We start from the raw sequence: 16,669 nt of genomic DNA on the forward strand, positions 1-16,669 counted from the left end.
GCAAACGACCAGAATCCCTTGGGGTGGCATTGCAGATTATGTTGAGTACGAATTACATACCTCTTGTAAAGAAGCTTTTTGTAGTGGCGATAATCATTGCCGGCAATTGAAAAAAAATCGTTTGGTAAGGGTACATCGTCGATGAGGGAAAGCGCGGAGAGCTCTAGCTCGCACTCGTTTCAGGTTGCGGAGAGTACCGTTAGACCAAGGTGGGTTTCTTGGAGGTACGCACTTCAGTACTAAAGCACAAACACAGTCGCGCAAAAGGCAATTATAGCGAGCGACTGCTGTATCGATATCAAGGTAATTCAACACGTTCCAGTCGATCCGGGACAAGGAACGCCTCAGCAAACGGCAATCGGTCTTCCGAAAATTGAGCCGAGTGGCAGTCTTGGTTTCATCAAAACGAATTTGAGATCCGTTCGCGATAGATAGGGGCTCTAGTGTTGGCCTATGGATCTTTGATTGGGCCCATCGCTAAAAATCTGCTATTTATCAATTGTATCTAGATGCACGCGTCATTTGGGCGGTACTAATGGATATTTTTGGTTGCTATTGAAAACTTAGTCGATTGTTGAATTTATGTATGGGCCCTTATTAGGGACACTTAGGCCGACATTACATACATTTCCCCATATACCCAAAGCAGGGTGGAAATTGACAAGAGGAACGATGACGTCAGGCGCTTCAGCGACGGCACAGTCCAGAAGCGCACTTTCGCTTACCAAAACCAAGTCAAGAAAACGGGACTGTAAATTGGGAACAAGGTTTATCTGGCGCAGTCCATGAAAAGCCGTGTCGTCAACAAGCAAGCGGCTGGCAGGAGTAGTTGAAGATGCAATCGGATCTGGAAACGCATAACCTTGGCCTGAAAGTGACCAGCTAAGCCCAGGCTGATTAAAATCACCAAGCAGAAATGTCCCGATTCGGTTCCGGTTCGATGCAACATTCGCGATCCGTCGCTGGAAAAGGATGGCATGGACTCCCCGTTTTCGATGGTAGAATTCTCAATTGCTCTTCTTTCATGCAGTAACTCGGCTCCGGGAATGGATCGAATCAAGTTCAACCTGCTCAAGAACCTCCCAGACGTCACAAAGAGGCAATTTTTGAACTTGTTCATTCGATTCCTGGAGCTCAATGTTGTTCCGGATGACTGGAGACAAGTGAGATTTATCGCCATCCAGAAGCCCGGTAAACCCACGTCGGATCATAATTCGTACCGTCCCATCGCGATGCTGTCGTGTATTAGGAAGCTGTTAGAAAAAAATGATTCTTCTTCGTCTGGACAAGGCGAATGGCTTACTCTCAGATACGCAATTTGGATTCCGTAGGGGCAAAGGGACGAACGACTGCCTTGCGACTGAAATCCAATTAGCCTATGCTGAAAAACAGCAGATGGGTTCAGTTTTCTTGGACATTAAAGGGGCGTTTGATTCTGTTTGCATCGACATCCTTTCGGACAAACTCCATGCGATTGGGCTTTCTCCGATTATCAACAATTTCCTGTTGTCCGAGAAACAAATGGGCTTCTCTCATGGCAACTCGGAAATTGCACGAATCAGCTACATGGGTCTGCTACAAGGCTCATGTTTAAGTCCCCTCCTGTACAATTTCTATGTCAAAGACATTGATGATTGTCTGACCGAAAATTGCACGCTAAGGCAGCTTGCAGATGACGGCGTGGTTTCCGTGGTTGGACCAACAGCACCGGACCTGCAAGGACCATTTCAAGATACCTTGGATAATTTGTCTACTTGGGCAATGAATCTGGGTATCGAATTCTCTCCGGAGAAAACAGAGATGATTGTTTTTTCTAGGAAGCTTCACAGTTTCAGCTTCAACTTATGGGTAGAACAATCACTCACAGCATGTCGTTTAAGTATTTAGGTGTCTGGTTCAATTCCAAGTGCACTCGTGGAAAACACATAGCGTATCTGAGGCAGAGATGCCAACAGCGAATCAATTCCTTTCGTTCCATTACCGGCACTTCATGGGGACTACCATTCTCTCGATTTTGGAGTACGGTAGCTTTTGCTTTCAATCGGCGGCGGGGACGCACAGATTGAAGCTCCAAAGGATTCAATATCGTTGCATTCGAATCGCGCTAGGTTGTATGCAATCGACGCATACCATGAGTCTTGAAGTTCTTGCCGGCGTCCTCCCCTTAACAAATCGTTTTGCGGATTTATCGTTCCGGTTCCTCATCCGCTGTGAAGTCATGAACCCGCTGGTGATCGAAAACTTTGAGAAGCTGCTAGAGCGGAATCCTCAAATACGATTCATGAGCTTGTCGAGTACATGACTCTGGAAATTGGCCCCTCCTCGTTCAACCCCAATCGCGCTGTCTCCCATCATTTCAGTTGTTCTTCCGTGAGATTCGATCTCACAATGAGGCAGAGAGATGAACCAGCCCAGGGCTGAAAGTCTCCTTAATAAAGATATAAAAAAAAACAATGAGGCAGGAGATTCAAGGATTTCCAGAGTCTCACCGTTCCCTGATTGTCCCAACTATTTTTGCGAACCAATACCGCCACGTCCCCACCGAGAAGAGATTTTTCACAGATGGGTCGGTGATAAATGCGTCCACTGGTTTTGGAGTATTCCACGATCTTCATAGCGCTTCATACAAGCTTCAAAAGCCGTGTTCGGTACACGTTGCTGAACTAGCAGCTATATCGTACACGTTAGAGCGTATTACCTTTATAAAACAGCTCGCATATCATCACCTTGGTATGGGTCCCTTCCCATTGCTCTATCCCGGGCAATGAGAAAGCGGACTCGCTGGCCAAGGTGGGCGCTATGGAAGGCGATATTTACGAGCGACAAATCGCTTACCACGAATTTTTCACGATTTCTCGTCAGCAAGTCCTCGCCAACTGGCAACAAAAGTGGAATGATGGTGATCTGGGAAGATGGCTACATTCTATTGTCCCACAGGTGTCGATCAAACCCTGGTTCAAAGGGTTGGATATGAGTCGTGATTTTATTCGTGTAATGTCCAGGCTCATGTCCAATCACTGTTCGTTAAACGCCCACTTCTTCCATATTACGCTTGCCGACAGCATCTTGTGTACCTGTGGAAACGGTTATCACGACATCGAGCATGTTGTTTGGTCCTGCTCCTTGCATCATGAGGCGAGATCCGTTCTGTGTGATTCCCTTAGGGTCCGAGGAAAACAACCCGTTAAGCCAATTAGAGACGTCTTGGCTTGCCGTGATATCGTTTTTATGAAGCTTATTAACGACTTTCTTAAAGCTGTTGATGTATGTGTTTAATGTTTTGTGTTTTAGTCATCCTTTACGTTTAAGTTTTAAATTAGTTCAAAATGCTTTCCCTCCAAATGATCAATAAATGTAATCCCTTATCTCGAGTAAGCCGCGAGTAATCGGCCTCCGTTCTACTAACATTAGTTGTAAGAAAATGATATTCACACACTATCATGTAAAAAATATTCGGCTCCGCAAAGCTAACGCATTTGAGCCTTGACAAATAAATGGATTATAAAAACAAAACCAAGCAGAAGAAGCACATCCGTTTTATCAGCCAAGGACGATGCAAATTCTGTGGCATCCAGATGAAGCTGCATTGTGCTGCAGTCATGTCGACGTTCAGGAGAAATATACACCGCTCCAATGAGGATGTTCCACGAAGTGATGCTAACTTTAACCCAAACCACTTCAAGTACGAATGCTGTTGGATGAATTACGGTCTAATCTGTAGACAGTGAAAGAGTCACCAAACAGTTGCACTGAGTCAAGTTTCAGTGAATACATAAACGTCATATTCCCCGTCAAGCGCAGCCAGATAAACATCGTCCAATTTAGTCATGAACCCCCTGGTGTTCTGATAGTAGACTCGTAAACCGCTAGAGGGTTCGGTGTGAGCCGTGTCAATGGTAACTTGTCCACGATCCGAACGAGAGAACAGTGAACTATCAGGCAGCGAAAGATCACCTGGCGTAGAAAGGCTCGAAGTGGTGGCCATAAGCGAAGATGAACTGAAACACATGGACGAGTTCATACTTGCCGTAAACGAGTGGTTGGAAGACCGCTTCACCAGGCCCGCACACAGGGCCGGGACGGCTGCATGTCCCTGGCGGAAATGGCTCGACTGTGGCGGTGGGCTCGGGGTTTTCATGATGCCAACCCAAGTAACAATTTTGATTTTATGAGGGTTCTATAGACCTTGATTTAGACTTGTAGAATGCTTTAAAACCTCAATAAAACTTGCAATGTTACTTGGGAACGGCAGTGCGTCCCAGTAAACAAACAGAAGTTGATTCATCATAATGGTGTACGTCGTCAATCTTCGGCAGGACCAGATCAGAGGATCTGGATGCTTCTTCCGGTGAATTTTCTGTGGAGCGTCTCGGCTTCTGGTATACTGTTAATGTCATTTACAGACCGCAATTGTCGAGGAGCAGAAATATACAATGGCACTCTGGAAACAAAGAATTTTTCAGACAAAGCAGTTGTTGCTTGCTGATTGTACTTGCCTACGGTTGGAGTTTGGAAGACCCCCTCTCCTAACTCAAATGCAGGGCTGGGACGACTGTTGAACGCTGGCAGCATAGGCTCGACTGCGATGATAGGATCAGGGGCTTCAACAAGAGTAGTGGCAAGTGTGCGTCTGAGTGTCAAGTTTAATAAAGCAGGTAGTGCTTTTATCGGAAATGATCCGCTGTTCGAAATAACGTCGTACTTGCCTGAGATAGGGTTTTGGAAGACCCCTTCTTCAAATCCAAACACAGGACAGGGACGGCTGGAGGTCGCTGGCAGGAATAACTCGACTGTGATGGATGAATTAGGGGCTTCCATAACACATATGGCAGGTGTGCGTCCCGGTGTCCAATTTGGGTCAATCACGAAGGAGGTCATTGTTGAAGTTCGACTAGAAGTGATAATCGTTTCAGGGACGGAATTATTCAGAAAGCGATCATACTTGCCTGCGGTTGGATTTTGGAAGACCCCGTTTCCGGACTCAAACACAGGACCGGGACGACTGCAGGTCGATGGCGGGAGAGGCTCGACTGTGATGAGGAGATCAGGGCTTCCAAAATGCTAGTGCCAAGTGAGCGTCCCGGTAATCGGTTGATAAAAATGCGGTGTTGAGGAGTTGTTTGCGGTATGTTCATTTGTAACAATCCTTGAGGCTTCCAAAAATTTGCGACTCTGCGGTTGTCCACGAATTTACGAAATAGCATTCCTTTGAGCCATGTAGAGGACGAAAGTCCTTTCGACTTCAAATCTACTGAGACACCGACTTTGAAAGAAATGAAAGACACGGTGTTGACGTCTTTGTTCTTTGAAACCAGTCGGATAACATCAACATCGTCGGTTGACAAATGATTTTTGGCTAGCTCACCAATTTGCTCAGGAGTAACATCACGAGAAATCCGAGATAGGTAAATCCAAAACTTTTCCACCGGGACAGGCACAGTGAAGTGGCCTAGGCTTGGAGATACAGATTCACCAGTAGCACGCATTAGATTTGGTACATTATAGTCATTTCTTGAAAATAACCGCCGGCTTCCTATGGTTCTTCGCATAAAACCAGACCGCCTGGAAGAAACTTGAGTGACGGAAGCAGTATTGGTCAACTTCGTGAAATTGGACCGAATTTCAGTTTTCAAGTCCTCCAGAATCTCCTGTTTCAATTTCCCCAGCAACTCCGTACGAGTACTCAGCTGTTTCTCCAGACCAGCATCATATGCAGCCTTTATGTTCTTACTATGCCGAATGTCTGACATTATGCTCGCACAAGATTTACACATCCAGAATAATTGCCTGTTCCGGTCAACTTCATCCAACAGTTCACTCGGTAAGTGACAGCTTTTTGGGTGAATTACCGCATTACAGAACCCACGACAGGTTATGGTTTTTTCATGGATGTCATTGGCGCAAGCATGGAAAATTATTACCATAAATAGTGCTCAATTTTGCCTTCGGATTACGGTATTATCAAAAAATTATGCAAGTGAACAATTTATGTTAATTTCTTACATTTAGGCGTATTTTTAACTACCAGCTAAATATGCAGTTTTTTCGTAAACCTCTATTTTTGATGAAATTCAGTTACTTCTTCAGCCAATTCAAATCAAGTATTGATGCTAGCTTCTGAATATTGCATTCCATAAAAACCTGCAACCCGAGGACTGAAATTTTGCATTTTTAATCTAATTTCAATTGAAAAAAAAATATCAAAAATGCAATTCCAAACTAAATTCGTACATTAGAAAAGCATTTGCTAGTACAGGTTTGAGAGCTCCTTTTTTGGGGTGAATTTTTCTCGATAAAAAGTGATCTACTTGCCCCCGTTTTACGGTACCGGCCCAGTAACGACCGCTCCTCGGTGTCATGTCTGAAGGCGAATTCGAATAAATTGTTTATGACCTTATTGAATGGTCAATTTATCATCGCCGTCACATGCGGGTATCCACCCCTTCCTTCCGCTTGTGGGGAGAACATTGCCGATAATCCAAACTTCAGTCGTGTCGGTCAACCACTTATGGTCATTTCCCGGAAGGGTCCAACAACTGACACGATTAACTGTTTATTGTTGCCCCGTGCTGTCGATACTGGATCCCATCATCATCGGTGGCTTCGCGGAATGAATGAATGATTAATTGGACACCGCACAGGGCCATCATCCGGGTCATCGATTCCGTCCGGGTGCTGATAATTGCTGTTTCGACCGGTTATTGTTGGAGCATCCAGTTAGACCTTGCTTGTGGCGTGGGGTGGGGTGCATATTTCAACGGTTCCAAGCATCAAGGTGGGTAGCATGGATCGAAATCCACAAATCCGATTTCGGAGAAGTTGGGATTTGGCTTTTGTGAATGGAAAATGTGCGATGGCAACCGGATGAAAGGAAATCCATTAGGAACGAGCTACGAGTTCGGAATTGGTTTCGTTTCAGAGCATATGCTGGGTTTCGTTCTGTATCTGTGGCAGTTTTTCGTCTGAAAATGCAATAGGCAGAAGCTTTAGTGCCACTTTGACTGGGGTAAATGTCTTCCTGAAAAAGACACGATGGTATGGTTTGCATTGTACTGCTGGTAAACATGGGAAAACTAATACACTGCCATTTCCATTAGTCGATTTTCGGAAACGTTGTTTAAGCTCTTTCCGCAATCAAACCCCAATTTAGAGCAAACTTATGATACTTAAACTTCCAAACAACCATCAAGTACAACATCTAATAGACTTCGATTAACCCGAAACATCCTTTGAGGGAAAACTTTGGTCGTCTGGGCCAAAGATGAACCCTCATCCCACCGTAGCAAGACGACGATACGCACGCAGCCAACCAGAACGGTTAGCGACGAGGGCAAAAGCGTCTGACAAACTTTAAAGTAGGGGAATTTACGTATTCTCGTCAGTCTGAGCAGCGTCCGTGCTTCTATTAGCATTGTCTCAGCGTCACGCACACATTTGACGCGGTTTCGTTTGTTTACATTTATTTGCTGCCTGCTACTCTATCCATTCCAATCGAACAAATTGTGTAAAACTGTTTGAAAACGTTTTTACAACGCTCCAAAATTCTCAGGTGAGTGTGACTATTGTCGGCAGTCTCTGTCTGTTAAGCTGTTTGTTATCATGTCAAGCAAAATGCAATGCCGAAAACAGCGAATGGGTGCCGACGTCGTCATTTACCCTAGTGCCAATGACTTTTGTTCAACCTTGTACAACGCTTGCCGGAGTGAATATACCGAACGCAAATTTCTTCCAAGACGCACACCTCCTCTCTTTCGAGATTAACCTGGAGTGGGAATTCGTCAAGTGAGGCTATCCGTTTTCACTTTGCGTAACGACAATTCGGTAGATGATGATGATTCCACACCGATCCATGAGAACGATTATGTTCTTCCGTTCTACCACTTCATGACGCAAACCGACTTAAATGAGAGCAGCCATCTGTAGCTGACGGAATTTAATTAAAGCTGATACCTACCTATCTTTTTTGACATTGACAAGAGCTGTTTCAAACCTCACTCGAAATCAAATGGAATGGTAAGCAACTTAATATACGGTAATGAAATTTCAATGAAGCAAAACTCTTCATTTCAATGAAGCAATGGAGTCATTTATTTAAGCGAGAATATGAACCTCCAACAGATACCAGTAGACAGGGTAACTTGAAACGAGACTGTTATTTACTGCGGTCAGATATTAAAAAATGGCATAGTCAGAGTTCCTACAATTTTCAGTATGTCCCTGGAGAGCCCGGAATTTTCCTGAAAATGCATAAACTTTCGAGCTTTTTTCTAGACTTCCGGAATTCTGGTCTCCACACGTCGCTCCGATTTCAAAAATACTCATATAGTGGGTTATTGCACAGTATTTCCCAGTTTCCCAGAATCGTAAAGATACTCGTTATTTGGGAGTTTTCTTCGTAATTCTGCGTAAAAACAGACTTTGTTAATGGAGGTTCCAGTGTACCCGGAACTTTACTTAACTGTCCCAAGAATCCGTGAATTTCCTTGAAAATATCTGAATTTCTATTATAATAGAAAGTTTTTCAGCAGTTTTTCTAAAGATCACTGAGTTCTCCGGATTTCTTTGAAAAATTCAAGTTGAAGTTTATAAAACATATCTTCCAAAGAATTTGTGAAAGTTCAAGGAAGTGCATAGAATATCAAGGAATTTCGTAGAGCTTCAGGGAAATGAAGAAGAACTTCATACCTGTGGCGTATTGATCTGTTGAATATTTCCAGAAGAATGATCATACTGAAGTCTTGGGTGTTTACGATAATTTCTGAGTATGCTGGTATCTTTTTAGATTTTTGAACTTTGAACCCTCGGACAGTCTATTGAGTTCACTCTTAGTATTCTCCCGATGTTTCGGATGAATTATCTCAGGAATTTTTATTTTTTGTTCAGCTAAATGCTTCTCCGGAACTCACCTTTGAATTCATTTGTCATACTCCTAAAAAATGTAATGGTATTATTCTCAGAACTGAATTTATTTCTAAGATCTCTTTGGATTTGCTCCTTCCCTTGGAATTCAACATACAGTTTCTAAATTCTCCTTATAAATAAATGAAGTTCTACTAACATATTCCTTAGATTTAGTATAGCATATGCAATTGTACAAATCGTGGGTAAATACCTTAGATTTCTCCTCCGGACGCTTCTTTGAAGGGCAGTGAGTTTATGGCAGTTTACCGATCTTTGTACAAGTTGAGCGAATTCCAAGTACAGCAAGGAATTTTGTAGAAGTTCTTGGAACTACATTGAAGCTCTACTAGAATTTGGAGAATTTCGGGGGGATTCAGGGAGTTTTGTAGATGGGAATATATTAGAAATTCCAATGATAGTCTGATATCTTGATCTAATTTCAGGGAACAGTAAATTAGATTTACAAGTTCAGACATCTTTGGAAAAAACAAAAAAATAGTTTCAAACCAATTCTATTAAGGTTTCCGTTTTTGGCATTTATTATCACCTGAAAATCACTTTCGGTACAAAAAACCGCGCTTCTTCGGCGGCAAAAACGCTGCCGACAGCGAATCGAAAGCAAATGCTAGCTAATGAACACTTTTCGCTTTTAAAAAAGTAGACGACCCTATTTCCAATATTTTTAAGTTCAAAATAACCTACAGACCCTAGGAATTCAAGAGATACCACAATTTTTCAAATTCATCTAGAAATGGCTAAGTAGTACCATTGTTAACTTGCCATTACCCGCTTTTTGGAGGCATCGTATTCGAAGTGTTAACGCCCGAATTATTTCACATTCATAAAGGGTGTCTCACATCAAATTGCATCACGGAAAAAAACGCTGTAGAAAATTACCTAGTTGACCGATCCTTTTGAAACATTCAGACAATAAAATTTAACCCATTGGTAAGCTTTAGGCATATTTATATCATTCAACTTCAATACCATAACCGTACGCTCGCACCATACGCTTAACTCCACTCATTAGGTTCTGTACAACATCTGGCTGCAGCTTCTTCTATACGGAAACCCACTTTTTCTTAATGTCTCGCTCAGATTTGACCTCCTTGGGATGCTTCCGTAGTGCCTGCTTCATAATAGACCAGTATTTTTCGATGCGCCTTAGTTCCGGTGCGTTGGTGGGGGGGGGGGGGGGTTCATGACCTTGGGTACGAAAGTGACCCCGTTGGCTTCGTACCACTCCAGGACAACATTTAAATAGTGGCACGAAGCTAGATTCGGCCAAAAGATCGTAGGGCCCTCGTGTTGCTTCAACAGAGGAAGCAGACGCTTCTGAAAACACTCCTTGAGGTAGATCTCCCCGTTTATAGTCCCGGTAGTAACGAACGGTGCACTCTGTTTGCCACATGAGCAGATTCTTCTTCTTTCTTCTTCTTCTTATTCGCATTTCAAGCTTATTGCTTAGTGCATATTAGCTTATTGCGTGCTCTCAACTTAGTGGTCTAAATGCACGTCCACAGTTATTAATTGAGATCTTTCGATGCCAATACCAATGCATGAATTTGTATATTGTGTGGCAAGCAAAATGATACTCTATGCCCAGGGAAGTCGAGAAAATTTCCAACCCGAAAGATTCCCTCGACCGAAACGGGAATCGAACCCGCCGCCTCCAGCTTGGTAATACCGTGACTTTACTGACCAGGCTATGAGGCCCCACGACACACATGAGCAGATTAGATCGCTTGCCAAATCATGTATTTCTTGGCAAACTTTGAAAGTTTCTGCTTCCTTACTTCCTCCGGAACATCAACCTTGTGCTGGGTGGTGAAGAACAGTAGCCCCGGAAGTTGCCGAAAGTCCACCTTCGACAGCATCTGGGTGTCCAGTTTCCGGGCCCGTGACTTTCCCACCGTATTTTGCCGTTCGTCACGATTTGGAGCCTTCTGCACTTTGTACGTATGCAGTCCCTCCCGGTCCTTGGTTCTCTGAACGAAAGACTTGGACAGATTCAACTTTTTGGCCATATCCCTGACCGAAGCATTGGGATTCCGCTTAAACACTTTCACGACACGCTTGTGATCCTGATCACTAATAGAACATCCATTTTGACTGCAATTCTCCTTCCGTTCAATGCTCAGAGTTTTGTAGTAACGTTTAATCACACGACTCACCGTTGACTGCACGATTCCGAGTTGTTTTCCGATGTCCCGATGAGAGAGTTGAGGATTTTCCAGGTGCTTGCGCAAAATCAATTCGTGGCGTTGCTTTTCGGGTGACGCCATTTTTTCCAGCTTTCGATAAACTGACAGCGATATACATACAGCGTAAACAATACACTCTAAACTACTTCTACGCAAATTTTCAAGAGAAATACCCAATGGGTAATTTTCTAAAGCGTTTTTTTCCGTGATGCAATTTGATGTCGGACACCCTTTAATAAACACGTGATTTTTTTCTGTAGCACGTTGATGTAGCCCAGGAATTGTTTTAACGACATTGAAAGTAAAATCTACGAGTACGATTATTTCCCAGACAACCAGAATGCACGTACATTCAAAGTTGTTTTCGTAATATACAAACATATATACAAACCAAAAAATCGTAGAGAATGCAAAGAAATGGCTTATACGTACAAAAGTGGAGGTCATATACGTGCAAATTTTAATTTCATTTTAAACGAGTAGATTTAACATCATATACGATTTAATCTGTTATAACAAATTCACTTTGAAAAGTCTTACGATGTAATCCGATTTAATTTGTGATACAGACACGACGGAAAATTGAATCATCGCATATAGGTCGGAAATTTGCATTCTATACGATTAAACGTAATCATAATGCGATACATGCCATTCTTATATGCGATTTTGACTTAAGCTGTAGCAAAACACGACTTCTGGTTGTCTGGGTTATAAAACACGGAGGGTCATGTGTACCTGAAACTATTAAAAAAAAGTCATAAAATTATTTCACAGCAATTCAATTTTTAAGTATATGCTTCGATACATTTGAAGGTCATAAATTGTAACTAAGGGCTGTGCATAAACCATGTAGGCACTTGGGAGGGGAGATAGCGAGGATTGATGATTGTATACGGTCCACTCAAATAAAAAAAAACCCTACCCTACGCAGGGGTGAGAGGGGGTCTACAACCTCTCAAAAACGGTCTACGTCAAGGGGTAGGTCACTCCACACACCAATTCTGGGTCATCTTGTTTGTCAATGTGCCACACGTGTGCCGATTTAGTCGGTCATAGGGCAAGCTGCAATTGTTTGTAAAATATCCATCCCGGCAACCCGGTATTTCTGACACCTTGAATGTTTTGGTTTGAAATTGCAAGGACAAATCGTATTGAGGATGACGGGGGAAGTGGCGGGTGTTGGTATTTTATGTTCATAGGATGATAAAAGTCCTGTGTTTTAGGATTTTATAATGTCTCAAAGACAGACCAGAAACCTAGCCTATCGTGATGTGAAAATCTACAAGAGACAGCCATAAGGAGTTGTACGCAATGGTGACGTAGGACTACGTGGTCTTATATAATAAATCTTATTTGTTAACTGCAGCAGGATTGGGTTTTGTGTAGGAATAGGAACTTGAGCGGGGTTTTCTCTGTTTATACTCTTTATTATGACGCGCTTGACATAGATAGCCCACAGTACTCACGAAGAGCTACTGATTCTGATCAATAGCGGTGCGGCTTCTTCTACCTTCTATGGATGCTCATGTGGGCTGCAGCTTGCTTCGTTGTGTCTTGGAGAACACCACCACTCACCACGCGGTGATTGAATAAACACCGTTTGGTGAGACCGGATGGAATTCAACTTTGAAATCTGTGTGTGGGGAATCGCTTTTCGCAGGCAATCAGTAACAATTTTAACTATCATAGCAAAAGTCGCACATTCGTGCAATTTTCAACAGTGACACTTTGATAAATGATAAAGTATTGAATTTATTCAGATGCGTAGAAATATTTCTGATCGATTGGTGATTAAATTATTGAAATTGGTCCAGGGGCAGCTGAGTTATTAACGTTCAAAATCTTTCATAATTTTGTTACATGTTTCATTTTCAATTTTCGCAAAGTGTACCCCCATATAGAAATCACAGACGTAGTCTTACGTCAAAACAACGGTCTATCAGCCGTCGGAAAGAGATGGAACCGGTGGGGAACATTGTTGGACCCCGACTATAGAGCACCGACAAACCGACATGAAACTTAAACTTAACTTTCGCTTGAAAATCTATAACGGTCGATTCAAATGTGCAGCGATCCCATCTGTCAAAACCATAGAAACTTTTCATCTAGATAAAAATAACTTGTCCAAAATAGATCAGACACGAACCAACTCAAACATTTTGCACCGGTGTTCGTGGGGCTTATTACGGATGTCACTTCATGGTGAAAACTTGTCACTTGTCGTCACGGTGAAGTGGTTCCTATTTGATTTTTACGGCAATCATGGCTCTTATTCTGAGTATCACTTCCTAATCACCGTGTAGTGACACCCGTAATAAGGCCCCGTGGCTTAGATCAACGTTTTCCGCGAACACGGAGACAGATGTCGGTAGTGTGCTTTGAGCAGAAATTTCGTGGTAATTTGTATGAAAACTCATGTCATGTCGGTTTGCCGTTGTACAGAGGATGATGAATATGACTTCTGTAGTTTGTTTTGTGTGAGTTGCATCATTGTTTGAATTAAGGGTCGAAAAGCTGAAGAACTGCCTCTTTATTTTGAGCCCACTCTAGAACCTTCTTCTTCTTCTTCTTCTTCGCATTTCAAGCTTATTGCATATCGCATATTAGCTTATTGCGTGCTCTCAACTTAGTGTTCTAGATGCACTTCCACAGTTATTAATTGAGAGCTTTCGATGCCTGTACCATTTTTGCATTGGTATAATTGTGTGGCAAGTCCAATCATACTTCTATGCCCAGGGAAGTCGAGAAATTTTCCAACCCGAAAAATTCCTAGACCGGACCGGGAATTGAACCCAGCCACCTCCAGCATGGTCTTGCTTTGTAGCTGCGCCTTTACCGACTGAGCTAAGGGAGGCCCCACTCTAGAACCTACATTTCGTATTTAGATCTATAAGTGAACTGCTGGTCTGAGTTCCTCTGGTATATTCAATTAGAGGACGTTCCTGAATATACAGTCAAATTACACGTAATGTTGTGAACAACTTCGATGACAGCTATCCAGCAGTACTCCCATTTAATTTACAACAGCCTAATGCTTACGAGATTGTGCCGAAGGTGTGCCGAAGGTATGCCGGAGGTATTCCAATGGATGTGCCGAAGCTGTGCCAAACCTAATTTCGGCACAATGTGCTGAGTGACTTACCCCTTGGTCTACGTAGTTTATGAACAGCCACTTTTGAAACAAAAAAAAATATATGTCAAATTCTTAATTTAAAGTAGGATCAGTATTGAAAATGTTAGTAAAATAACAAATATATAGAGGAAATGGCTCTTATGTTGGCCTATGGATCTAAGATTGGGCCCATCGCTAAAAATCTGCTATTTATCAATTTTATCTAGATGAATGCGTCATTGAGACGGTACTTATGGATATTTTTGGTCGCCATTGAAAATTTATTCGATTGCTGAATTTATGTACGGGCCCAAATTAGGGGCATTTAGACCGACATTACATCCATTTCCCCTATATATACAGCCATTCCATAGCAAAACGATATAGTGGTTCTCAAAATTTCGTAAAAATTGGTAGTTTTGTTTCTTTTCACAAAATATTAGACCCATGTTTTTATTTTGTCATTAGGGTGACCATTTCCATTTAAGGGTGGTCCAAAAATCTTTTTTTCAAAAATGACTTTTTTTCAAAAAATTAAAAACTTTCAACCACTGGACGGGTTGCAAAGATCAAGATTTCAAATGAAAGGTAATTAAGGTTTGTAGACAGAGGGTGCAATATGATTTTATATTTTGCCTTGGAAATTTAGGATTTTTTACACAGCATATCAAAAAATCAGTGTTGAATTTTTACTCGTTTTCGAGTTATATTTTTTTGAAGTTATCATGTTTTGGGTTTTCACTCAATATTTCTATGTGACTAGATTACCATGTGTTCTGACCATGTTAAAGTCGCTTAGAAGATGTGTCATATATCGCAATATTGGAGCGAGGAATTTCTATGTACTAAAATTAATGTTTGAAGAAAATATTGATTCAATTTCTTTGAAAATATCACACAGACGTAAACTGGTGTATAAAAACAATTGGAGGGCCAAGAATCGATTTAAATGCTGTAAAACGCTCAGGTGCTCACATCATGGCTAAGCTACGTCAAAGAGCTGATAACGGACCTTATTCAAATGTTTATTAAATTTGTTTTGTAGAAATAAAAAAAAATAATTTAATCACTCTTTCATTCCTCAAACATTTTTCTTGAGCCCAAATGAATTTTCTCATTTTTTAGTTATCACCCGTTTAGCATAAAAATTCGCAATTTAACAGTGAGAATGCATAAGGGCGTATACGCGATGATCGATTCTCTTCATCGATTTTATGTTTACATTGCTAAAGCTAAGCGAAAAACATTTCTAGAATTTGTTCAATGCAGAGTTGTAACAGGTTATATTAGCTATCAAAAGCAACAACAAACGCACCGAGAAACGGTAATTCTAGCGAGTTATTAACAAATGAGAAAATAGACGAAGAGAATCGATCATCGCGTTTACGCCCTTATGCATGCTCACTGTCTTTTTTTTTTTTTCCTTTGGTTTGTTTTTTCCGTCGATCTTGTTTTCCGTGCTGAGCACCAATGCTACCGACGTGCTAGGAAGACAGCTCCCACACTGGACCCTACCTATCGACCCATCAACTCATGAACCGGGGACTAACGGCTTTACTTCCCATCCGAAGGAAGGCGTGATCAGAGATGTTATGTCTCAGAACATCCCGGCGGCGCCGACTGGGATTCAACCCAGGCCTGTTGGGGTGAGAGGTAATCACGCTTACCACTACACCACCGGCGCCGTTATGCTCACTGTCGAATCATTACCTTATACTAGAGAGGGTCTAGTATAAGAGAGGAGAGGATTCAAAACAAACTGCCTTGGTCACCTACGTGATTTCTAGCAACACTGCCAATGCAATCAAGATAGGCGCTGCTCGATTGGCTCTGGCTTTGACAGTTCGTTTGACTCAAAATCAGCCAGTCCGCTCTATAGTCGCCATATTCATAGTCTGTCGGATAGAATCTCGGGAACCAATTGAGCTGTCAAATAGCGGAACCAATCGAGCAAATCAAGACCAACAACAGAAAAGAGCACATCAGCTATTGCGAACAAAACTTCGGAAACCGTTTTCTCGTGATTCAAGGCTCGCCTACGCAAACTAACACCATCTTTGGGTTGGGGAAAGTTTCCCTTATTCGATGATGCTGGTAATTTGCGTACGATTGGCGAGGGAAGAATAATCAACGTTTTGTTTATAAAAGTTGATTGTACCTTTTCAATTGTTGGTCTACAATATATTGAATTGGTTCCGCATTTTGATAGATCGATATTCTATCCGCCAGACTATGAATATGGCGACTATAGTCCGCTCCTCTCTAATACTTTCGATGCGTACTGCTAGCAGTACGATTTCGAACGATGCAGTCCTACTTCAACGTCTCACCAAATATTGTTGCAACGATGTGCTAAATTTTCTCACGTCACTTACAAACCAAACATTTTCTCTCCATACACCTCATGCTACCATTAAACTGCCCAATCTGTATTCACCTCCCTCAATGC

General features: G+C 42.2%; 1 protein-coding gene across 1 annotated transcript in view; it reads right to left on the reverse strand.

Moving 5' to 3' along the window:
* The window catches only part of LOC135708675 (plasma kallikrein-like), a 48,288-nt gene that overhangs the window by 5,267 nt on the left and 26,352 nt on the right, over positions 1–16,669 (reverse strand). The window lies entirely within an intron of this gene.

Source organism: Ochlerotatus camptorhynchus, unplaced genomic scaffold (genome assembly GCF_037179485.1).
Source record: "Ochlerotatus camptorhynchus isolate MF236.1 unplaced genomic scaffold, CSIRO-AGI_Acam_v1.1 ptg000330l, whole genome shotgun sequence".
NCBI lineage: Eukaryota > Metazoa > Arthropoda > Insecta > Diptera > Culicidae > Ochlerotatus > Ochlerotatus camptorhynchus.